This window comes from Giraffa tippelskirchi, chromosome 14 (genome assembly GCF_054371585.1).
Source record: "Giraffa tippelskirchi isolate mGirTip1 chromosome 14, T2T-mGirTip1v1.2.pri, whole genome shotgun sequence".
Taxonomy (NCBI): Eukaryota; Metazoa; Chordata; class Mammalia; order Artiodactyla; family Giraffidae; genus Giraffa; species Giraffa tippelskirchi.
Window position 1 is genome coordinate 69,980,092 of NC_137288.1, and position 26,215 is coordinate 70,006,306.

The window sequence follows — 26,215 nt, forward strand, 5'->3', positions numbered from 1 at the left end:
AAACATTTGACCTTTGAATGATATTATTAAGGGAATAAAAATACAACTCACAGAATGGAATAATCATTTGCAAAACATCTATAATGAAGGGCTTGTATCTAAAATTTAAGTAACTCACAAGTCAATAATAGGAAAAAGGACTCAATGAAAATGCAGAAGGGAATTCCCTGGTGCTCCAGTGTTAGGGCTGTGCTTTCACCGCCACGAGCCCTGGTTCAACACCTGGTCAGGGAGCTATTGATAAGATCCCACAAGCTTCTTGGCTGGCCAAAAAAAAAAAGAAGACAAGATATTTTAACAAAGAAGAGATACAGATGACACAGCACTAAAAACCAGTACTCATATCAACAGTTATTGGGAAAATGCAAATTAAAACCACAGTAAGATGGTACTATCCACCTAGCAGAATAGCTGAAACTTTAAAATCTGACAAGCAAGGATCGGGAATGACTGGAACTTTCACAGAGCGCTCACAGGAATGCAAAGTGGTACAACTACTTTGGAAACCAAGTTGGCAATTTCTTTTACACTTAAACATACAATGATCATACTAGTCACAGTCTCATCCCTCAGTATTTGAATAAGACAAATGAAACTATATCTCCAGAGACCTGTACACAAGATTTCATGGTATCTTTGCTTCCCTGGCGTCTCAGACAGTAAAGAATCTGCCTGCAATGTGGGAGACCTGGGTTCAGCTGCTGGGTTGGGAAGATCCCCTAGAGAAGGGAAAGGCCATTCACTCCAGTATTCTTGCCTGGAGAATCCCATGGACAGGGGAGCCTGGCGGGCTACAGTCCACGGGGTCGCAAAGTGGGACACGACTGAGTGCCTTTCACTTCACTTATTCCTAACAGCCAAAAAAGGAAAAAATTTTAGTGTCAACGAAGAATGGACACAGGTAAAATTACACAATGGGCCACTATCAGCAGTCAACATGAGTAAAGTCCTGATAAATGCAACAGTGATGAGTCTCAAAATCATTTATGCTGATGAAAAAAGTGAACACAAAAACCTACAGTTTCATTTATATGACATTTACCAAAAGGCAATGCTACAGGGACAGAGGTCAGGGCAGTGGTGCCCAAGGGCTGCAGGTGAGGACAGGGTATCACTTGCAATGGACACAAAGGAAACTATTGGGATGATGGAAATGTTCTGTATCTTGATTGTGGTTATGATTCACAGCTATATACATTATCAAAATTAACATAACTATACAACTTGAAAGAGTAATTTGTCCTGTATATAAATTACACCTCAATAAATCCGGCTTAAAGAAAACCAGGGTTTCCCAACTGGCGCAGTGGTAAACAATCAGCCTGCCAATGCAGGAGAGGCAAGAGACTCAGGTTCAATCTCTGGTTGGGAAGATCCCCTGGAGCAGGAAATGGCAACCCACTCTGGGATTCTTGCCTGGAAAATCCCATGGACAGAGGAGCCTGGCGGGATACCGTCCACGGGGTTGCAAAGAGGGGCACACAGCTGAGCCAGAGGAGCCTGGCTGTTGCCAAGAGCTGGACACAACTGTGCAACTGGGCACACAGAGAAAACCAAATGGATAGCTTCGGCAGGGAAGGGAAATTGTGCATAAACGTTTAAGCTTTAGAATGAAAATTCAAAGGATCGCTTGCTGTTTCAGCTGCCTTAGGCTCTGCTGCCACTTATCCTGGGGAAAATTAATCACTTTCCTCTACCCTCAGGAATATTCCAGGAGGAAAAAAAGTAAGGGAAACTAACACTCTGTAATTTCCATGCCTTGAAAGTCTCCTTAGTGCACTCTGAGTAACTTTTTTCTTTATGGGTAGAAAACTTTCCTTTTCTATTCATAAAATACCTGAGTAACATATCAACACTAAGCGGTGATTATTCTGATTTGTACTAAAAGACCCTGTATTTGTGGTATCCTGTATAACGGAAAAATAATCCAGTTGCTTTCAAGCATTAACAATGTAAGGTAATGGCCACTGAAAGTGTATCACTTTGAAGGAAGTGGTTCATTTATCAGGAATTGAACTAGGGTAAGAAGGTCTTTTTAAGCTTGAAGTAAAAGGCAAAAACAATAAAAGTAAAAACAATATGAATATCAATATTTAAAACTATTTGGATAACAACATATGAAATATAAGTCAAATGAGAAACAGAAAACTGTTAGCAAACTATAAAACTGACCACGAGCTAACATATTAAGGGCTTCTATAAAATTATAAAACAGAACAACATAGTATAAATGGAAGCAAAGATTATACAACTGACAACAGAGAAGAATAAATCAAACATTCAAAAACCAATACAAGTTTATTCATTTTGATTAGTAATAAAATGAACAAACATTTTAATCGATCAAATTTGCTACAACTTTTAAACAAATATCGTCCATATGATGCAAGAAAATTGACTAAAATGTTGGTTGAAATGCAAATTAACGTACTATTCTGGAAAACAATTTGGCAATATGTATTAAAACCTTGTGCAAAATATGTAAATTTTTTTTTAAACACAAAGACAACCTACAGAATGCCAAAAAATGTTTGTGCAAACTATGTCATTGACAGGAGTTGAATTTCCAAAATATCCAAATGACTTATATAGCTAAACATCAAAAAAACCCCACAAACAACCCAATCAAAAAATAGGCAGAAGACCTACACAGACATATCTCCAAAGAAGACATACAGATGGCCAACAGGAACACGAAGAGATGCTCAACATCGCTAATTATTACAGAAAAGCAGATCAGAACTATAGCGAGGTATCACCTGACACCAATCAGAATGGCCATCAAAAAGTCTACAAATAATAAGTGCTGGAGAGGGTGTGGAGAAAAAGGAATCCTCCTACACTGTTGGGAATGTAAGTTGGAAAAGATGCTTCTAAGGAAAACAGATGGCACTAAGGAAAACAGTATAAAGGTTCCTTCATAAACTAAAGATAAGAGTTGCCAAATGACCCAGCAATCACACTCCTCCACGTATATCTGGAAAAGATGAAAATCAACTAGAAACCTGTACCTTTATGTTCACAGCGGCATTATTTACAACAGCCAAGACGTGGAAGCACACCCACGGCCACTGACGGAGGAGTGGATAGAGAAGACGCAGTGTGTACGCACACACAATGAAATATTACTCAGCCACAAAAAATGAAACAACGCCATGTGCAGCATTTTTCTTGTCCTTGGGACACTCGATTTACTCCTTTCTGAGTTGTCAGTGCAGAATTCTTGTTTCCATTTGTATTAGGTGATGCAGACATAGGTTTATTACACCATTTTCCGCATTTTCATGTGTACTTGAAACTTTTACTATGTCTTGTTCTTTATTATAAATGACAGATTGACTGCTTCAGTTTCCTCCTATTCAATGTAAAATACTCCTTTACTGTCAAGCTGCATTGCCACAGAGCCTATTCACCTCTTTGTGGCAGAGGCTACTATGCATCCCTTAATGTTCGTTTTTCTCCTCTTTCTTAGTCATAAAACTTGCAGCTTAGAGTTCTCCTAGCTTCCCTTGCATCTGGCCACATGACAAGATTTTGCTACTAAAAATGTAGGCAAAAGTGACCTGTGCAACTTCTGGGTTGGACTTGCCCTTCGCATCCTCCTGAAGGAGCGATGGGATGCAGATGTTGTGGTGAACCAGTAAGGACCAGGCAGACAAAGGGTGCGGGAGGAGCATCTTTTCCCGCTGAAATCGCTCATCGCTAAGAGTATTTCCCTGGTGTTTGAAACAGCAGCTCCTTCAGTTATTTCCTCTCTGTACTTCTGACAATTTTTAAGTTCATATACACACCACAGAAGTCTCCTGTCTCTACAGGGTATATGAGAGGCTTACCTGCTTGCCTATGACTCAGCAGCTTTCCCCTTTGTGGAAAAATAATGCGGATTCTCCCTCACTGATCATGGTAAAAGGAGCAGAAGAAGAGGTATAGTATTTCTCCTTTGTTTCTTTTCAAAATTTTTATTCAGGGACCTCGCAAGTATGATGTGACCAGAATATGGATTAGATATAGCTTCATAAACTTGAATAAATTAACTCCATTATAGATATGTTAGGTAGTTTAGTAGATTAGGTATCTAAGTAGGGCCCTAAATTATTACCCAGATCATAAGCAAAATCAGCCTGCCAGGAATTGATAATGTTAAGAGAGATGATGGCAGTTAGCAGTAACGAATAGACTCTGAAAGTCACTGCAGTAGAAAATCCAGTGCTCAAGTGAAAAAATTGGCCTTAGATAGAACAAACGCACATTTGAATATTGACATAAAAATATAAAATATCAATAAAATATATCCTGAAGCCCATTAAAGGAAAAGTAAGCTAAAAAAACAAGGTCTGTAGATTCTGAAGCTCAGATGCCTGCACTGACCTCCCAGCTGTTACTTTCTGTGTCAGATCGGGCAGGTGACTGAACCTCTGTCTCGGTTTTCTCATATAATTACTGGTGAGAGCAATAGTGCCTGCCTTGTAGGGTGGGTGATGACTGCTGTGAATTGTGTCCCCATCCATATTCATATGTTGAGGTCCTAACCCTTAGTACCTCAGAACATACCTTATTTGGAAACAGGGTTGCTGCAGAGGCAATTAATTCAGATGCCTTGCCCTGCTCCAGTACAACTGGTGTAGTTATAAAAGGAGAAGTTTGCAGACAGATACACAGAAAGAGAACATCATGTGAAGATGAAGGCAGAGATTAAGAGGATGCTTCTGCAAGCCAAGGAATGCCAAAGACTGCCAGCAAATCACCGGAAGCTGGGAGAGGCATGAAACAGATTCTTCCTCAACACACTCAGAAGGCACCTACCCTGCTGGCACCCTGGTCTTGGACTTCCAGCCTCCAGGACTGTGAGACAATGAATTTCTGTTGTTTAAGTCACCCAGCTTATGGTGCTTCATTACATGGAAGTCCTAGCAAGTAATTCAAGTATTAAGAGTCATGACATGGAAAGCATTGCGAGTTGTATCTTGCACATGCCAAGTGTTCAGTAAAAGAAGTTAACAACCGTTCTGTAAAATTATAAATCTTTCATTTGTGTGTTTATTTGCATAATTCTATGCAGCACTCACCCACTCCAGTATTCTTGCCTAGAGAATCCCGTGGAGAGAGGAGCCTGGTGGGCTGCTGTCCATAGGGTCGCGCAGAGTCGGACACACCTGAGCGACTTAGCAGCAGCAGCAGCAGCATGCAGCTCTTGCTTGGAAAATCCCATGGACAGAGGAGCCTGGCTGGCTACAGTCCAGGGGGTTGCACAGAGTTGGACACAACGAAGTGTCCATGCACACACATACAGCACCAGGAACTGCAATAAACGGGAAAAATTAAACTGTAATTAGGAAGTTGGCACACTTTACCAAGACTAAATGATCTCTATGTTTAAAGAACTGTCATGGAACCATATCAATGGCTATAAAACATTTCATCAAATTACCATTTAGTTATAAATTATACCATTTTATTACATATTTTTTTAAATGAAAGCATGATAAACTAAAATGCATTCAGTTACATGATGATTAATATGAAAACCAACCAAAGAGCCTCAAGACAACTCTTAAGATCTCATTTATGGAAATCAACGTATGCCCTGAAGTACTGCAAACTCTTGCATACTAATATACATCACTTTATTATATTTATCTGAGGCATTCTGCTATTTATTTTTTAGAAATATAATTCTGATTCTTCTTCCCTGTACATGCAAATAAAGCCATGGTGTGTTGAGTTTTATGAGGAATTGCAGTTATCCTTGACTTTAGAGCATTATTTCTTTACAGAAAAATGGCTTAGGGTTGTGCTACTTTTTTATTTCACAGGTTTTGACTATTAGCTATATTTCAAACAGTAAAATTAAATACTTGGATCAAAGTATTAGTATTCCAGAGGATCATGCCATTTATAATGAAACTTTCAAAAATTAAAAAAATGATTATTTGTTTAGTACAGAATAATGTTTACTTTGAGGGATGAAAGCTTTAAAAAATGTGTTTGAGTCATATGCATTTTGAAAAAGGCTTCTAACATTGTTTTAAAAAATCTGACTAAAAAGTTTAAAACTATTTTTGTCCTTCTCTTCTTGTTGCTGTCTTCTCTCAGTTTCTCTGAATATGTAAGACGACTAGAGCGACACAATGCTGCCCAAAGCGTATCATTTAAGATAAAAGTCAGTGACTCCCCTGGTGGCTCAGCGGTTAAGACTCTGTGTTCCCAATGCAGGGGGCCTGGGCTCAGTCCCTGGTGAGAGAACTAGATCCCATATGCTGCAATTAAGACCCAGTGCAGCCAAATAAATAAATAAACTTTAACAACAACAACAAAAGTCAGTTGGTTAGCAAGTACCATTGAAACAAGAGAATTTGTAAACTCAGTGCTTATTTTGACTTCGTATAGACAGAGCTGAGTCTCAAGCCAGAATCAGGTAATCGTTATGCAAAAACTATATCAACATGAGTTAGAGGAAACAGCTGTCATAAATGGACACTAAATTATTCAGAAACTCAAATGGCTAGTCTGAGAACAAAAGGTACCCAAAATGTCAGGTAACATTACCGGGATAGCGCAATAGCGCAATGTTATTCATCTTTGACAATTTGGAGGCAGAGGTTACATTTGAAGTCAATTCAAGTGAGTTGAAATTTAAACAAATAATCAGATACAATGCTCCTTTTCCTCCCTTTTTTGGTGAGTCAGGCCAATGAAATCAGGTATGTAACAATCTGTAAAACTATGTAATAAATGTTTTTCAAGTGCGTAAGAGTGCTACATAATATATACTATTAACGTAAAACATAACTTATGTGCTCAGATGTGCACTGAAATCTCAGGGATGATTCCCAACAACCTGAGGAAGAGAACCGAGCCACCAGACCCAGTGCGAGGAGAGAGTGTCTTCTACAGGATGGTTTCCTGAACTTCTGTATGTTTACAGTGTGCCCTATTAAACTAATCAAAGGGTAAATGAAGTAATATAATTTTTAAATTATATTCAGGTCATCTTGATAATTCAAACAATATGGAAAATAGCCTCATTCTTCCTAGTCTTTTATCCACAAATAGGCAAAGTTTCAGGTTCCTTACACAGACCGAGGGAAACTCTTCTAAACAAACAAAATAAAATTCTAAGCTTCTGAAATTCTTCTCCTGAAATTCACAAGAAAATGCAGTGGACTACCAAAGGGGAGAGAGAACTGGGCAGGGACAAATTAAGGGTATGGGATTAATAGACTAATAGAAAATATCAATATCCTCAGATATGCAGATGATACCACCCTTATGGCAGAAAGTGGAGAAGAACTAAAGAGCCTCTTGATGAAAGTGAAAGAGGAGAGTGAAAAAGCTGGCTTAAAACTCAACATTCAGAAAACAAAGATCATCGCATCCAGTCCCATCACTTCATGGCAAATAGATGGGGAACTGCGGAAACAGTGACAGACTTTATTTTTGGGGGGCTCCCAAATCGCTGCAGATGGTGACTGCAGCCATGAAATTAAAAGACACTTTCTCCTTGGAAGAAAAGTTATGACCAACCTAGACAGTATACTAAAAAGCAGAGACATTACTTTGCCAGCAAAGGTCCATCTAGTCAAAGCTATGGTTTTTCCAGTAGTCGTGTATGGATGTGAGAGTTGGACTATAAAGAAAGCTGAGTGCTGAAGAATTGATGCTTTTGAACTGTGGTGTTGGAGAAGACTCTTGAGAGTTCCTTGGACTGCAAGGAGATCCAACCAGTCCATCCTAAAGGAAATCAGTCCTAAATATTTATTGGAAGGACTGATGCTGAAGCTGAAACTCAAGTACTTTGGCCACCTGATGCGAAGAACTAACTCATTAGAAAAGACCCTGATGCTGGGAAAAATTGAAGGCAGGAGAAGGGGACGACAGAGGATGAGATAGTTGGATGGCATCACTGACTAAATGGACATGAGTTTGAGCAAGCTCTGGGAGTTGGTGATGGACAGGGAGGCCTGGCGCGCTGCAGTCCATGGGGTTCCAAAGAGTCGGACATGACTGAGCGAATAAACTGAACTGATCAATAGATAAAACTACTATATATAAAATAGATAAGCAACTAGAATATACTGTATAGCACAGGGAATTATACCCATTATCTGACAGTAACCTACAATGTAATCTGCAAAAGTACTGAATCACCATGCTGTATAACTTAACATAATATTGTAAATCAATATTTTAATTTAAAAAAGTTGTAAAAAATGCAGCAGAGATACTATTTATAATTCAGCAAGAGGGTATTTTTACAAAGTGGAACATCGTACCTGAACCTCCTGTGTGCAATTAAAAGATTTAGTTCCTTCTTCATATAATTGATTAAAATCTGAGCTAACCAAAAAAATCAAATAAGCAAAAATTGGATAAATGAGATTTACATGCAAATTTTCCACAAAATAAGATTAGAGATTATTTTTTTAAAAGCTGCAACTCAAACTTCAGAGTTTTAACTTGGACATTTAAAAAAATGCATTAAACTTTATTATTTAGAACAGTTCTTCCTTTACTTTTAAAATTTTATTCATTTTTATTCACATAACATAAAATTCACCACTTTAACCCCCTTAAAGTACCAAATTGTACTGCATTTAGTACATTTTCAATCTTGTACTACTATCTAGCTCCAGAACCTTTTTGTCACCCCGAAAGAAAACTCACTAAACAACCATTCCCGATTCCCTCTTTCCCCCACCCTACTCCTTGAGACCAACCCATGTGTATTTTATCTCTATGTATCTGCCTATTTTGTATATTTCACAAATAATTTTAAACTATATAATTCATTGGTTTTTAATGTATTTCAAAATGTTATGTGCAATCACCATTAATTTCCAGAACATTTTCAAAATGGTCTCAAAATCAATTATATCCATTAGTAGTCAACACTAATACCCCCTCCTCCCAACCCTTGTTATCTACCAATGTGCTTTATATATCTACGGATTTACCTTTCATGGATATTGTATATAAATAGACTTATACAGCATGTGGTCTCTCGTGCCTGGCTTCTTTCACTTAGTATAATGTTTTTAAGGCTCATCCATGTTGTAAAATATATCAGTATTTTATTCCTTTTATGGCTGAATGATATTCCATTGCTACTATGTTCACGTACAATTTTTTGTTTGAACACCTGTTTTCAGTTCTTTGGGGGTATACATACCTAGAGGCAGAATTGCTGGGTCTTGTGTAATTCTATGCTTAGCTTACTGAAGAACCACTGAACTGTTTTCCATGGTGACTGCACTATTTTATATTCCTACCGTTAATGCACAGAGATTTCAATTTCTCTAGATCCTCGTCAATACTTACTTTCCTTTTTTGGTTACAGCTATCCTACTGGTATGAAGTGGTATCTCACGGTGGTTTTAATTTGCCCAATAATGGATGATGAATAATTATCAATCATTGAATGATGATGTATACATCAATAATGGATGATGAATAATTATCAATCATTGAATGATGATGTATACACCAATAATGGATGATGAATAATTATCAATCATTGAATGATGATGTATACATCAATAATGGATGATGAATAATTATCAATCATTGAATGATGATGTATACATCAATAATGGATGATGAATAATTATCAATCATTGAATGATGATGTATACATCAATAATGGATGATGAATAATTATCAATCATTGAATGATGATGTATACATCAATAATGGATGATGAATAATTATCAATCATTGAATGATGATGTATACATCAATAATGGATGATGAATAATTATCAATCATTGAATGATGATGTATACATCAATAATGGATGAATAATTATCAATCATTGAATGATGATGTATACACCAATAATGGATGATGAATAATTATCAATCATTGAATGATGATGTATACATCAATAATGGATGATGGATAATTATCAATCATTGAATGATGATGTATACACCAATAATGGATGATGTTGGGTGTCTTTTCCTGTACTTGTTGGCCACTTGAGTATGTTCTTTGGGGAAGTGTCTATTCAAGCTCTTGGTCCATTTTTGAATTAGGCTGTCTTTCTGTTGTCTAGTTGTACAAGTTCTTTATATAGTCTGGATACCAGATCTTTACTAGATACAGGATTTGAAAATATTTTCTCCCAGTGTGTGAATTATTTTCCATTTCATGACAGTATCTTTGGACATACAAGTTTTAAATTTTGATGCAGTCTATTTTTGTTTCCCTTGCTTGTGCTTCTGAACCATTGCCACATCCAAGGTTGTCAAGATTCACTCCTACATATTTTCTTCTGAGAGTTTTATATAGTTTTACCTCTAATATCAGGTCTCTGATCCATTGAGTTAATTTTTACATATGGTACGAGGTAAGGATGCAATTCATTTTTTTGCAAGTAGGTACCCAGCCAGTTGAAATATGGACTAATAAAGGTAGCACATATCAATGTGTGCTGTATCTTATACGTATTATATTTGTTGTAAGGTATCTCTCAGTAGTTAATTGGAAGTACGAGACAAGTTGGAATATCCAGGGAATAAAATATATAAATTAATTACACACTGGGCCTCCACAATTTTCCTAATATGAGCAAGTACAAGGAAAATTTATAAGCAAATGTGTCTTACTTCCATTTACCACACTGAAATTCACATAGGACAGTCACACTGAAGTCATACATAGATGTAACTTAGACAATTCATGGGCATTTAGTTTAATGGAATAATAATAAATTTTAGCTGTGAAACGCTTCTGTGTAAAAGAAGTCAGAGTGACCTTGTTTATCTGCTCTGTGAAGAATTTTTTTTTTTTTTTTTAACACCAACTAGATTTTTAAAATTGGGATAACATGCTTCTTTGGTGAAGATATTAATTTTCTTTTCAGAGTTCATACCACACTGGTGATTCATTTGTCGATCTCCAAACTAACTGCTTGCTACACACCTTTTTGAACAAAAGCGATAATATTAGATATAGAATTTTAGGCCGAACATTCACTATTATTTAAGAATTTCTTCCCAGTTACCATGACAATGTGATCACAGAGCTGAAAGGGCTTGTAGAGATTGGAAAAATCTTGCCAGCAGGCAAGATACTATTGTTATTTTCTAGTCAAATGGAGAAGGCAATGGCGACCCACTCCAGTACTCTTGCCTGGAAAATCCCATGGACGGAGGAGCCTGGTGGGCTGCAGTTCATGGGGTCGCACAGAGCCGGACACGACTGAGCGACTTTACTTTCCCTTTTCACTTTCATGCACTGGAGAAGGAAATGGTAACCCACTCCAGTGTTCTTGCCTGGAGAATCCCAGGGATGGGGGAGCCTGGTGCGCTGCCGTCTATGGGGTCGCACAGAGTCGGACATGACTGAAGCGACTTAGCAGCAGCAGCCGCATATTATACTAGTCAAACAACTATCAAAGGGGTGAGTAGTGGTGGCCACTGATCGCGTCACGTGCATTTGTCCTCTTATTACAATATACTCTGACAATAACACAGCTTTTATTAGGCTACTATCTCCATATTCTGAAATCCCTTTCCTCCAGTAGACAGTGAATTGCGTACATGGACAAAACTAGATCTTAAGTTGGGCAAACACGTTTGAGAGGTTCAAGCATGTGCTCGAACAACAGCAAGTATGTTGAAGCTTTACTGACTCCTCTGTCCCCATGAAAAATTAGCTCGCGTTTAGGCTCTAAGTTAAAGAACGAAACGACTGTTTCATGAGCTAAGAGCCCTTACTCTTGGCAATGATTTCATGAATAATACTGTTTTATGCAACAATTTTATGGAAATTATCCCTTGATCGTAATCACTAAAGTTAATACTGAATGTTGCGACAAACGGCCATTGAGTGCATTTTAAAGAACTTGTGCCATACCATGGAACTGAGAATCAAAGCGACAGGGAAAAGCCCACCCACACCCTAGGTATTCCCCACCCCTAAGCAGTCCCACAGGCCCCGCCCATCCGAATCTTGTTGCACGTTTATCCCGCCCACAGGGTAGACATGAAGGTAGGGACTGAGAGAAGCACCCTGCACTAGAAGAAACTCATTACTGACCACTGCTTTGCCCATTAAGCTCCTAGCGTCCATGCAGCACTGTAAGGTGTGACTATGGAGGTACACGAAGTACAATGTTTACGGATCACAGATGACAGTGAATCCTCTTCAGACCATTTGCTGGGGCACACTCTTTATCACTGCATTACATACAACTTTGATTCCCATTTTTATTCAGGGAGAAACAGATCCTTAAAAAATGGATCCTCTTTCCTTAAAAGAAAAAAATCTTCACCTAGCTTATTTGCATTGGTTTAATTGTGCCAGTTTTAAAAACTGAGATCAAAATATAGTGTTGATGATTCCATCTCCTGTATACCATGTCTTCCCTTTTATTGCTTCTGGGACCGTTTGATTCCTTCTGATTTTTTCTTACCATAAACTGGTCCCTACTTTTCTCAACCCATTTGTCATTACACATGATGTTCTAAAACAAATTGGGTTCTCAGGCAGGTATTTTAAATGTTTCTTTTTTTTCTTGCCAAGTAGTAACCCTATTTGGAGGGCCTGATGTTCTATTGAATACTTAGAGAAATGTTCTTCTCTTGGGTTGCAGACAGTTTTATGAGCTTTGATCTGATTTTCTCCATTGACTCACCCATGAGAAGAACGCAATTTACCCAGGCTTAGTGTTAGGATAACAGCAAGAGTTCACAAATTAGCCTGCTCACAGACAAGAGCACTTTGCTGCTCCAGGCTCAGCATATTCTGTAACTTAAAACGCCCTGCACCTTCCCCACAAAAACAGAAGACCTTAGAAAAAGTTTATTTTCTCTGAGGTACGTGGTCCCACAACCACACTCCAAGTAGGAAAAGATTTCCATGGAAGTCCCACAGGGTGAAAAGTATCTTTCCCTGGTGTCCAATTCGGAGGACAAAGGTGCTATGTCAGAGCCACATGATTTATCAGTGCTATGTCTACCCAAGCCCTGATTAGAAGCTACATTGAAAGGGTTACACCAAGCCTTCTCTCTGCCTTTCAGAGGTTGGTCCAGGCACTATCATCTCTAGTCATTTGTAGAAACTGACCATCCTTGGCATCTAATCACAAAAGGACAAAGAATCTCAAACCTGTGTGCACACTGGAGACTCCTGCAGAGCTTTAAAAAACAAAAGGCCGACGCCCTGGTCCCAGCCCGCCAGCCCCAAGATTTTGAGTTTGCTCTTTATCAGTGCTCCTCAGGGGAGGCAAATAGCCACGGTTGAGAACATTGACCTTGGGGTGCGCCCTACTTTTGTTTAATTTCAACTTAGCTGCCACGGAGGAGAAGAGCCCTGTAATACAGTAAAATTTAGTTCCCAAACCAGTAGCACAAGCATTTTGGGGGGAACTTGTTAGATGCTAATTTTGAGGCCTCTCCCCAAGACATCAGAAACACAGGGAGTAGCACCCAAACATACGTGTCTTACATGCCTTCCATTTGCAATGAGCAGATACAAATTGCTACATATAAAAGATAATAATATGAAAAAGAATACATACACATACATATATATCTGAATAATTTTGCTATACACCAGAAACACAACATTTAAATCAACTACACTTCAATAAAAAATAAATAAAAATTACAAATGCCCTCCAGGTGATTCAGATGACATGCCAAGGTTTAAGGTATCAAAGACATTAAGGATTTCCCAGATTTTTGAAGGCCTACAGCAGAGACACACAGAGCATCAAAGCTGCGCCACATCCCTCCAGGGACTGGAGCTTCGGGAAACCGGCTGATGCGGTCTCTTATTTCCCTGTTTTCTGCATTGCTCTTCATAAAAATCCTATCTGAACCCCGTATCTGCTCAGTTCTTTATAGAAGTTTCTGATGCCCTTGTGACATTATTTTTCCCCACTCAGATATTTTGATGGACAACATGGTAGGAAGTTAAGCCAAGGGGCCTCGACCCTCAAACTCAGGTACCTTCTGGCCCCAGAACTGTTAAGGCAGATTCTTTATATGAACTCAAACAAGTATGAATGGTTCAACATGGACCAGTTCTTTCTCTAAAAGCCTAAAACTCCGACTGTCAGCTCAGCTATGACTTGGCAGTTGGAAACTCAATAAAACAGCATTAGGGCAGGCTAACTGTGAATCAATCATTTTTGTGTTTAAGAAAAAAAGGGACAAAAAGAAGCTGATGGATAGCTTTTCTCTTAAATGCGTGCTTGATCTGCTTTATTTTTTTCTCATCCTTCTCTGGATTTCCTCCCTCAAGAGAATTACATGATGACAGAAAGGCCTCTTTAAAGGGTCAGTGGGAGAGATGGGTGGTTGATGGATGGTCTCAAGTTCTTTTAAATGGCAATTAATAAAAAAAAAAAAAGCTGGTCTAAAAAATAACTTCTTGAAACGTTTTTGGAATCAAGAGAAAAAGTTAGTAGATGCTATGAACTGATTGTGTGTCTACCTGCCTACATTCACCTGCTGAAGCCCTAACCCCCAGGCTGACTGTTACCTGGAGGTAGTTAGGAAGTCATTAAAGTTTGTTGTTGTTTAGCACCTCAGACAAGTCGGACTCTTTTGCGACCCCATCGACTGGAGCCTGCCAGGCTTCTCTGTCTGTGGAATTCTCCAGGCAAGAATACTGGAGTGGGTAGCCATTCTCTTCTCCAGGGCATCTTCCTGACCCAGGGATCGAACTTGGGTCTCCCTCACTGCAAGCAGATTTTTTATTGGAGGAGCATTTAACTTATGTAAAAATTTTAATTCAAAGATGACATTCCTAAAAGGAAGGCAGTAAAAATTCACTCCAAGTAAACCTTATTAACAGGCCTAAATACATTCTGCATGTCAAATGTTTTTTGATCTATGACCAATGGAGAATCTTCCTGAAATTCTAATTTGCCTTATCAAGATTGAGAGTTGATGGGTTGATGAATGCCTCATCCCTTCTACGTGAGACCACATGTTATGGTCTATTCTCAGGTCATGAGGCCACATCAAGTCCACTCAGTAAGCCATTGCTGGGCAAAGAACGGCCTGGGACCACCTCTCTGAGCAGGGGACGCTGCTGGGGAAATTCACACCAAGAAGAGTGGGGAAGAGAGGTCAGTTCCTGGATGTGATGCATCGAATACTGTTGCTGATCTCTGAAAGGATCATGTCTGGAACTCAGGCCATCTTAAACCAAGAAATTTTCCAAAATTACATCAAAAATGCAATTTTCATTCAACTATTAAGTAAGCTAATATCTTAAAGACAAGAAAATATCATAAACACAATGCCCATTTCCTTATATTGACATAATTCATAGTGTGTCTCATGAAAAACATGTGTTGTACTAGAGGCTTATAGGAATTTCTTGAAAAATTAATGCTGCAATTATTTATAAATATTAAACACATATTTTATATTTGTAAGTGCATGTGAATATATATGTAAAAAATACTAAACATGTATGTATCTGTAGAACAATTATGTAGAACAACTCCTGTATTCAACGGTTCTTTTTGTTTAAATGACAAACTGCCTTCTGGAAATGGTACGGCACGTAACCAAATGCCTGAAAATTGCCCAAGCTTAAGATGTTTGACCTGAATATTAATTCATAAACAACACTACTAATCAAGAATCCATTAATGAGCAAGACATCTGCATGATGACTTTTCATAAATGTGCTTTTTTTCTTTCAAGTTACAATGTATAGTTATAATATTACTCGCTGTTTCTTCCCCTTCACCTCGCCGCAAGCATGCACGGTAGCTCTGCAGCTACTATTTGTGTCTTCTTGACTTGTTGTAACTTAGACAACGCTCCCTAGTCAGGAATTCCCTGGTGGCTCAGTGATAAAGAATCTGCCTACCAATGCAGGAGACACAAGTTCGATCCCCGCCCGGGAGGATTCCGCAGGCCGCGGAGCAGCGAGGCCCGGGTCCCAGAACTATGCAGCCCGTGCTGCAGAGCGCCGGAGCCGCGACTACTGAGCGCAGGCACCCTGCAGCCCACGCTCTGCCACCAGAGAAGCCCCTGCAGGGACAAGTCTGTGCACCGCAAGTAGAGAGGCACTCTCGCTGTCTGCAACCAGAGAAAGGTCCGCACAGCAGCAAAGACCCAGCACAGCCCCAAATAAATAAATTGTAAAAGAATAAAATAAAAAGCTCCCTAGTCAAAAAGCTTGGGGAAATGTTCCCAGTGATCCTGCCAGCTTGGAGGAAGAAATGGAGACTGGTACAACCAGTGCATAGAGGCGCGCTAAGTACCCTGACAAGCAGTGTCAAGGGAGCGACATCTCCAGGACCTGTGTGCATCAGCCTCGTATCCAGGAACCAGGACGCAGCCACCCGTACAGCGTCAGGGCGCTGTGGTCACTTCTTGTCTCCCAAGAAGCCTGCATCGCTACCTGCTCCCTTGCTCCGTTCACGCCCGCCGTCCGGCTCAGCTACCTCTAGCATCCCCCTTCCTCCTCATTAAGGGTGAAGCAATCAAGGCAGCAGAGGGTGAGTCAGTATTGCAAAACCGCTACAGCTGCCATCCCCCGGAGCCACAAGTCAGCTCCCGTGGAAAACGAGGAAGCATAATGGTGCCTTAAGGGAGGGCAGCACTGATGAGAAGGGGGACGCAACCTGCATACAAATGTAAGCAAGTTAAAAATTCAAGTTCTTAAAAAGAAATGGAGTTCCCCGAGGAACTGCAGAAACCTGTGATGTACGTTAACAAGACTACGTGTGCGTGCCCAGTCGCGTCTGACTCTCTGCGACCCCGAGGACTGTAGCCCACCAGGCTCCTCCGTCCATGGGATTTCCCAAGAATACTGGAGTGGGTTGCCACTTCCTTCTCCAGGGGATTTTCTGACTCAGGGATCAAACCCGCATCTCCTGCATTGGTAGGTGGATTCTTCACCACTGAGTCACCTGGGAAGTCTAAGACAAACAAACACATATCCTTATGGAACAGGTTACTTCTGCTAGACCTCAGAGCTAGGAAGGGAATTTGAAGAAATTCTGTCTTGAAAATAGAATGTGGTTGTTTTCAGAGAAAGAACTAAGTTTACCTTTGAGACAGATATTCTCAGAATTAAGAACTATATAACCCAAGTAGATTATTTAGGAAAACAAAGGAAGTATTCACACATTCCAGGGGGAAACTGTGAGGTCATCATTAACCAAAAAGCAGATGATTCAAGTGAACACGTGTTATTTTTTTTAACATGTTAATGATCATTATTTATTGACCCAAGTATTGATGCTACATTTTTCCCAAGGATAATATAGTTTACAAGTTTGTCTATTTTCCAAATTAATTTTTATTGGAGTATAGTTGCTTTACGGTGCTGTTAGTTTCTACTGTACAGCAAAGTGAATCAGCTATAATATAAATATATCCTCTTTTTTGGATTTGCTTCCCATTTAGGTCACCACAGAACACTGAGGAAGGGCTTCCCTGCTGGCTCAGATGGTAAAGAATCCGCCTGCAGTGCAGGAGACCTGGGTTTGATCCCTGGGTCAGGAGGATCCCCTGGAGAAGGGCATGGCAACCCACCCCACTGTTCTTGCCTGGAGAATCCCACGGACAGAGGAGCCTGGCGGGCTGCAGTCCACGGGGTCGCAGAGAGGACCCTGAGGAGGCTTCCCTGAGCTGGGGAGTAGGTTCCTATTAGTCACCTGATTCACGCACAGTATTGACTGTGCATGGATGTCAGCCTCCATCTCCCAACTCACACCCTCTCCCCCAACAAAGGGGAAGGGAGGGTGAGCATGCATTCTTTTAGTTGTCTAGCAGTTCTTCTTCAGTACGCTGTAAACCCTACGTAGGTGAGAGCTAAGGGGTCTGACTCGCAACGCTCCCTTCAGCCCACACATCACAGGGACCAGTACACAGTAGGCCTTCATGCACAGTGAATGCATAAATACAGGAATCAAGCATAAACCACTGGTGCTATGAACATAACTTCTAAAATGGGAAGACAGAACCAACCCATCAACAGTGCTCATCGTGGAATTATCAACTCCAATTAGAGGAATATTTTCACTATGAAGGATTTTCATATACATTAAAATACGAAACAGATGTTAAAAATACATCTAGTACAGAATTTATCTAAGAGGTTAAACTTTAAGTTATATTTATCTTTCACTGTTTAAGTTCAGGAATAATGACTCATTCTTCTGTTGTACAGTAGCATCTGTTAAAGGTCACTGCCGTTGCTGCCTCACAATAAACCCTTTTATTCCCTTTTATTAGACTTGGAAAACTGTATGAGCTGGTTGCAAAGTGAAAGGGCACTTCGTAATTAAATTCTGACCTGTACATTTTTTGTCATATTGAAGGTTTCATGAATCAGGGCGGGTGACAACAGAAGAAATGCATGTGCAAACAAGTACATACCTTCTCTTACCATGATTTCTGAAAATATCTTACAGCAGAAGTTATTTTATGATCACCTGGATGATTTTATTTCTCAAAATAAAAGTTTCAGAGGCTGAAACTGGGTTGTTTTCTTGTGCAAATCCCTCAGAGTTCCAATAACAGTCCGTGGAATTCTCTAAGCCAGAATACTGGAGTGGGTAGCCTAGCCCTTCTCCAGGGTATCTTTCCGACCCAGGGAATGAACCCAGGTCTCCCGCATTGTAGGCAGATTCTTTACCAGCTGAGCCACAGGGTAAGCCAAATATACCCTCTGGATGCTAGCAAGTAACAGCTACTGTGTTCTTCTTCCAAATGAGACGTTCCCTGTTGGCTTTGATCGTGAGAAATACGCTGTGTGTGTCTCGAATCACAGGTATTGTTACCGGCTAGCCAAACTGTTTGAAAATTGAACAAAAAGATTCCTCCAGATTCCTCCATGGTGAATGTGTTTCTGGATTCTGAGGGAAAAGGGAGCCCTTTTGACAAATGTGGGACTTCATAATTCTAAGCTTAATACAATACTTTTCCAAGGGCAAAAATGACAGTTCTGCATCAACCCATGGGCAGAGTTGAAAGCTGATGATTATTAATTTTTAACAAAGCCTAATCAGAGAATTAGTAGTGTTGGGGCTCAGGGCAGGCTGCCCCCAAATACACCAAGGTAGCATATTGTTTATTTTTAATTAAAGCTCCTGAAGTAACAGCTGCGCAAGAAGGACACTCTGACTGTTCTTTGTCTCCCTGAAAGCAGGAAACAAATCTCCCACGGGAAAGGCACCCTCCCTGTACCAAGAGGGTAGAAGGTATCCTTATCACAGATAGAGAAAACCTAGTGTCCCAAAGACCGTATAAACAAATCTTGGTACTTCTTCACTGGTTTATTACCCCAAGCCCTAACTTCTTTGTCTTGTCAGTTCTTCACAAATATATATATATTTTGTCTGAAAGGTAAAAGCTGTCTGCTTTGGTCACTTCTCTGAGCCCCATCACTTTGGGTTTTCTAAACACACAAAATAAAAATTTTGATTTTCTCCCATTAAACTGACTCGTGTCAGTTAGATCACCAGAAAAACCTAGATGGATGGAGAAAATTTTTGTCTCCCCAACAGAAGTGTTGGTGCTGTACAATTTCAAGGAAACCAGGACACTACCATTTCAAAGATGATCTCTACAAATCAGTAGCTAGAAGAACAAAGGTTCAAAGCATCCTTTGATGTCAGATGCCAGAAAATTCCAAGATCCTCCATTTCAATGAAAAACAATTCTTAGTCCGATGGGAGCAACTTTTCAAGTTCCCCTCATCCAGGCCACCGGGTCAAGAAAAGTCTTCCTTCACGTGGCTTTGAAACTTTATGTTTAATCTTCTGATTCAACTATCTTGACAACATCTTTGACTGGAAATTTCTTGAGACTGTATTGGAATAACCAAGGTGCTGTCTGCTTTTCAGTAAGGACTGATTAGCTGGAGATATTCTGTTTGTAATTTCTCTTTTGAATGTGGGCAAACGGACTTGCTGGCAGTCAACCCCTGTCAGGCAGGCTCTAACAGAAGGACACAGATGGTGCGGTATTGAAAGTCTTTATGTCTTTCACTTAGGTGTGGCTAAAACCACCACCTATAGAAATACTTACCTTAACTTGGAATAAAGTAGTGTTTGCAGGAGATTCCTTTTTAAATACAAATATATGATCTTAGGCTGCAGTGTTTTGACCCACTAAGTTGTCACTAAAACCTCTGCTCATTTCATGAGCAAAAAGAAGAGTCCTGAGAAGGATGACAGACACGTTTTGAGGAGGGTGAAGGCCAAGAGGTGGAATTTTAGAGCGTGAGCAGGGCGTATCGACGGCTGTTAGGGCCTGAACTGTGTCCCACAAGATTCATATATTGAAGCCCTACTACTCAGTGTGACTGTATTTGGAGATGGGGCATTTTGGGAATAATTAAGATTAAATACAGAGTACATCATGCAAAATGTTGGGTTGGATGAAGCACAGGCTGGAATCAAGATTGCCGGGAGAAATACCAATAACCTCAGATACGCAGATGACACCACCCTTATGGCAGAAAGTGAAGAAGAACTAAAGAGCCTCTTGATGAAAGTAAAAGAGAAGAGTGAAAAAGTTGGCTTAAAGCTTAACGTTAAGAAAACTAAGATCATGGCATCTGGTCCCATCACTTCATGGTAAATAGATGGAGAAACAGTGGAAGCAGTGGCTGACTTTATTTTTGGGGGCTCCAACATCACTGCAGATGGTGACTGCAGCCATGAAATTAAAAGACGCTTGCTCCTTGGAAGAAAAGTTATGACCAACCTAGACAGCATATTAAAAAGCAGACATTACTTTGTCAACAAAGGTCCATCTAGTCAAAGCTATGGTTTTTCTAGTAGTCATGTATGGATGTGAGAGTTGGCCTATAAAGAAAGCTGAGTGCCAAAGAATTGATGTTTTTGAACTGTGGTGTTGGAGAAGAGTCTTGAGAGTCCCTTGGACAGCAAGAAGATCCAACCCATCCATCCTAAAGGAAATCAGTCCTGAAAATTCACTGGAAGGACTGATGTTGAAGCTGAAACTCCAATACTTTGGCCACCTGATGCGAAGAACTGACTCACTGGAAATGACCCTGATCCTGGAAAGATTGAAGGCAGGAGAAGAAGGGAATGACAGAGGATGAGATGGTTGGATGGCATCACTGACTTGATGGATGTGAGTCTGAGCAAGCTCTGGGAGTTGGTGATGGACAAGGAGGCCTGGCGTGCTGCAGTCCATGGGGTCGCAAAGAGTCGAACATGACTGAGTGACTGAACTGAAGATTAAGTGAGGTCCTAAGGGTGAGGCACTAATATAACAGGACTGGTTCTTATGGGGCGAGGAAAAGATGCCAGAGTGCTTGCTCACTGACTTGCTTGCACGTGCTCTTTCTCTTCCAGGAAGGGGAGACGTGAGGAGAGGCCACGTGAGAACACAGGGAGAAGGTGGCCATCTGTGAGCCAGGAAGAGGCCTCACTAGAGAGCAACCCGCAGCACCCAGACCCCGGATCAGCAGCGTCCAGAACTACGAGACCACGGACAGCTGCGTCCAAGCCACTCAGCCTGTGGCGTCTTGTTAAGGCCGAGCAAGGAGACTAACCCAATGGGAAACCCTGGGAACCCAGACACACAAACACGTCTCTAGCTTCCAAGAAAAGGAGACGGAAACGATAGAGAAAGGCCAAGACACGAGACGAACAATCAAGAAAAAGGCAAAGTTTCCCAATGTTACACCTTGGCTTTAATGATAGACGAACCAGTATTTCTATTCTTGGGTTGAAAGGTACACTATATGTAAATCACAGATATTTAGAACCTTTCAAATTTCAGGTGAATATGCTATTTCAAAATGAATTTAACAGTATCTACATAATAAAAAATTCAAAGGGATCTTTAGTCCAAATATTTGGATAAAATTCTAAAAGTAGGGGCACCAAGTTCTAGATAAAATTAATTACCAGTGGTACTTAAAGCTAATTTTATTCAACAGGGAAGATACAAAAATTGTTTCTATTTTGCAGTGCCATGAACTCATAGCTTATCAGAGCTTGAGGCAAACAGACTAGCTCAACCCTCTCATTTAATATGTTTATACACTTATTAAATTTTAACTTATTAAAAATAAGGCTTTAAGATCATTGTAAGGTAATTATTATTTACTTAAGTATTAAGATTATATTAGAGTGCACAGAGCAGGGTAAACCTTATTGTTTAAAATGACTGACCTTCTGGAGTAGATGGAAAGTCTAATTTGGAAAGATATATGTGCCCTAATTTACATAGCAGCACTATTTATAATAACTTACACGACCACTGACAGACGAATGGATAAAGATGTGGCATATATATGTGTGTGTGTATACACACACACACACACACACAGTGGAATATTACTTGGCCATAGAAGAATGAAATAATGCCATTTGCCGCAACATGGATGGACCTAGAGATTATCATACTAAGTCAGGCAAAGACAAATATCATGATATTGCTCATATGTGAAATCTATGAAAATGACACAATTTACAAAACAGAAATACATTCACAAACATAGAAAACAAACTAATGGTTACCAAAGAGGGAAGGGGGCAGGAAGGGATAAATTAGGAGCTAGGGATTAACAGATATTCGCTACTATATATAAAATAAACAATAAGGACCTACTTACAGCATAAAACCGGAGAAGGCAATGGCACCCCACTCCAGTACTCTTGCCTGGAAAATCCCATGGGCAGAGGAGCCTGGTAGGCTGCAGTCCGTGGGGTCGCTGAGACTCAGACATGACTGAGCGACTTCACTTTCACTTTTCGCTTTCATGCATTGGAGAAGGAAATGGCAACCCACTCCAGTGTTCTTGCCTGGAGAATCTCAGGGACGGGGGAGCCTGGTGGGCTGCCATCTCTGGGGTTGCAGAGTCGGACATGACTGAAGCGACTTAGCAGCAGCAACAGCATAAAACAAGTAACTATATTCATTATCTTGCAATAGCTTATAATTTAAAAAATCTAAAAGATACATATGTGTATATATATATATATACACACATATAACTGAATCACTTTGCCAAATGCCTGAAATTAACACAACATTGTAAATCAACTATACTTCAATTAAAAATGTAAAAAAATAAAATGATTGATTTCTAATTAATTTATTTTCACTCAAATCAAAATGATTATCTAATTTCAAGGTAAATTGTAAAATGTTTAATATATAAGCCTAGTGAATAATACAGATAAACAGACATAAACACAGACAGATATAGATATTTCCATGCAAAACATTCTGCAAGGTCCTTTAATTAGGTTTCAATGTCCAAACTATCGAGAAGCTTTTCTTCACTTCTTGAGTCCCTCCTTGTACTAACCACTCCAGATGCTGAGAACACCATGAGGGTTAATCTCCGATTTCAAGCTGCTCTGAGACTAACCCACAGTATGTATGCTGCAGTTAGACCACAGTTAAATATGTTTTCTCTTAAAGTGAACCTCTATGTGAAAAAATATAACAGCTCACTACCAAGATTTTTCTTTTCTGGGGAAATAATGACAATTCTTGTCCCACAATTGTTCTGTTTGGTTTTGTTGATTTTAATGATAAGAATTAGTGACATTTACTTTCAATACCGGTGAACTAACAGGTTTTCTGAGTCCATTAACTTATATAAAACTTACTTATATCAGCAGAACTGAAGTCACGGAAGCTTGAAGAGTTTGTAATAAGTGTGCACTTTTGATTTGGTGGTCACTCTTTCTCGTGTGCCAAGCCTTGTTAAGAAAGCCCGCATGTGTTCAATCTGTCTTTGCAAACAGCTATACACGCTTCAGGAAAAATACTTCTCAAATATTATCAATGTTTCTTCTCCCCTAGCCAGCGAGGGTTCCTCACAGCCTCGAGGAGAACTGGAATCCTTTGAACAAAAATGCGCATAGCATGAGTCAGCTATAGATTTTGACTTACAACAAAGCATCCTGAGGCAGGATGCTTACACATAGCATCCTGAGGCAAAGTTATGCCTCTGTCTTAATAAAATAGTGCAGAAAGAAATGGCACCCCACTCCAGTACTCTTGCCTGGAGAATCCTGTGGACGGAGGAGCCTGGTGGGCTGCTGTCCATGGGGTCGCACAGAGTCGGACACGACTGAGCGACTTAGCATAATAAAATAGACTGTTTGGAAAAGAAAAAGGGTGTTTCTCAATGACAAAAACTTCCTTTTAATAAATCAAGAATCAAGATTAATGAATGAGCCAGAAACTTCTCCCTGGATCTTCAGGTGAGACTCTCACCAGTGCCCCGTGCCAACCCAGGGAAGCCACTCATGGTAGAGCAGAAATGATGGTGTGGCATCTTCAGGCAAGGAGGGAGCTGGAGGCAGTTCCTCCAAGCCTGGTGGTGTAGAAAGGGTAACCAATGTCCCCTGTGTCCCTTCCCAGGTTAAATTCAGAAGAAAGTTGAAGGTCCTGGCTGTGTGTCTGCCAAGGGGTCTCCTCCATGAGGGGTATGCTAAGGACTCAGAAGGCTCCGAGATTCTTCCTTACTTGCAAGCCAGTAACTTCAATGACCACTGCTTCCTAGACACCAGAAGAATACCCCAGACTCCTGGGACGGAGCTGAAGGGCAGTTTCTGAGTCACAGTAACAGCAGCAATGCAAATTTCAGTATTTCTCATTCTGCAAGCCCCAGTTCCACAGGGCAACACAGGGCCAACGCACAGCGTAAGGAAGCCAACTCTTTCACAACAGGAGGTCAGCCGGCTGCTCTCTGCTCTGAGCATGACAGTAGCTCTACTGGCTGAGGCCAGTCAGTACACAGACATTCTGGAAATGCGCTTGCAGCACCCAGAGGGTCCGTGCCTTGCTCTAAGACGCACAGGAATGCCAGAGGCCCGTGGAGAATGATCTCCCGACAGGGTGAAGTGAGCCCCTAGCTCAGTGAAGTGGTGATGGTGTCAAGCCAGGAGTCCTCTGGGAGTCTCCCACTGACCCAGAGGCTCTGTGGTGTTGCTGAGAGCTGAGGTGGGCCCTGGTTTGAAGCCCCAGCACAACGATCATGCTCTACCCGGGCTGAAAGCAGAGCCCAGGCCCAGCCACCTCCGACAGTGAGGTCCGAGGCCCGAGCACAGAGACAAGCAGGATAAGCCCGCTCCCCTGGAGAAGCGCCCTCATTCCCAGCAATGCCACGAGGAGATGGATGACCTCCCTGAACCCAGATGCCATTCTGAGAAGGAAGGAAGAAGAGAGGGAAGAAGCTGACCTGAACTAGATTCTGAATGACCTGTTTATTCAAATAGCACTGATTCAATGTGAAAGAGTGGAGAAGGAAATGCTAACCCGCTCCTGCATTCTTGCCTGGAAGGTCTCAGGGACAGAGGAGCCTGCTGGGCCGCAGTTCATGAGGATGGAGGCAAGAGTTGGACATGGAACAACAGACTGGTTCCAAATAGGAAAAGGAGTCCGTCAAGGTTGTATATTGTCACCCTGCTTATTTAACTTATATGCAGAGTACATCATGAGAAACGCTGGGCTGGAAGAAGCACAAGCTGCAATCAAGATTGCTGGGAGGAATGTCAATAACCTCAGATATGCAGGTGACACCATCCTTATGGCAGAAAGTGAAGAGGAACTAAAGAGCCTCTTGATGAAAGTGAGAGAGGAGAGTGAAAAAGTTGGCTTAAAGCTCAACGTTCAGAAAACTAAGATCACGGCATCCGGTCCCATCACTTCATGGCAAAGAGATGGGGAAACAGTGGAAACAGTGTCAGACTTTATTTTTTTGGGCTCCAAAATCACTGCAGATGGTGATTGCAGCCATGAAATTAAAAGACACTTACTCCTTGGAAGGAAGGTTATGACCAACCTAGACAGCATATTAAAAAGCAGAGACATTACTTTGCCAACAAAAGTCCATCTCGTCAAGGCTATGGTTTTTCCAGTGGTCATGTATGGATGTGAGAGTTGGACGGTGAAGAGGGCTGAACGCCGAAGAATAGATGCTTTTGAACTGTGGTGTTGGAGAAGACTCTTGAGAGTCCCCTGGACTGCAAGGAGATCCAACCAGTCCATCCTAAAGGAGATCAGTCCTGAGTGTTCATTGGAAGGACTGATGTTGAAGCTGAAACTACAATACTTTGGCCACCTCATGCGAAGAGTTGACTCATTGGAAAAGACCCTGATGCTGGGAAGGATTGGGGGCAGGAGAAGAAGGGGACGACAGAGGATGAGATGGCTGGATGGCATCACTGACTCGATGGACATGGGTTTGGGTGGACTCCGAGAGTTGGTGATGGACAGGGAGGCCTGGC

At 40.7% G+C, this 26,215-nt stretch overlaps 1 long non-coding RNA gene across 1 annotated transcript in view; it reads right to left on the minus strand.

Annotated features, from left to right (window-relative positions):
- Nucleotides 1-3,956: 3,956 nt before the first annotated feature.
- Nucleotides 3,957-26,215, minus strand: part of LOC145534771 (uncharacterized) — a 52,018-nt gene continuing 29,759 nt past the window's right edge. The window contains exon 2 of the long non-coding RNA XR_014074980.1: nt 3,957-5,299. This is a non-coding gene — a long non-coding RNA (uncharacterized LOC145534771). The remainder of the gene's footprint in view (nt 5,300-26,215) is intronic.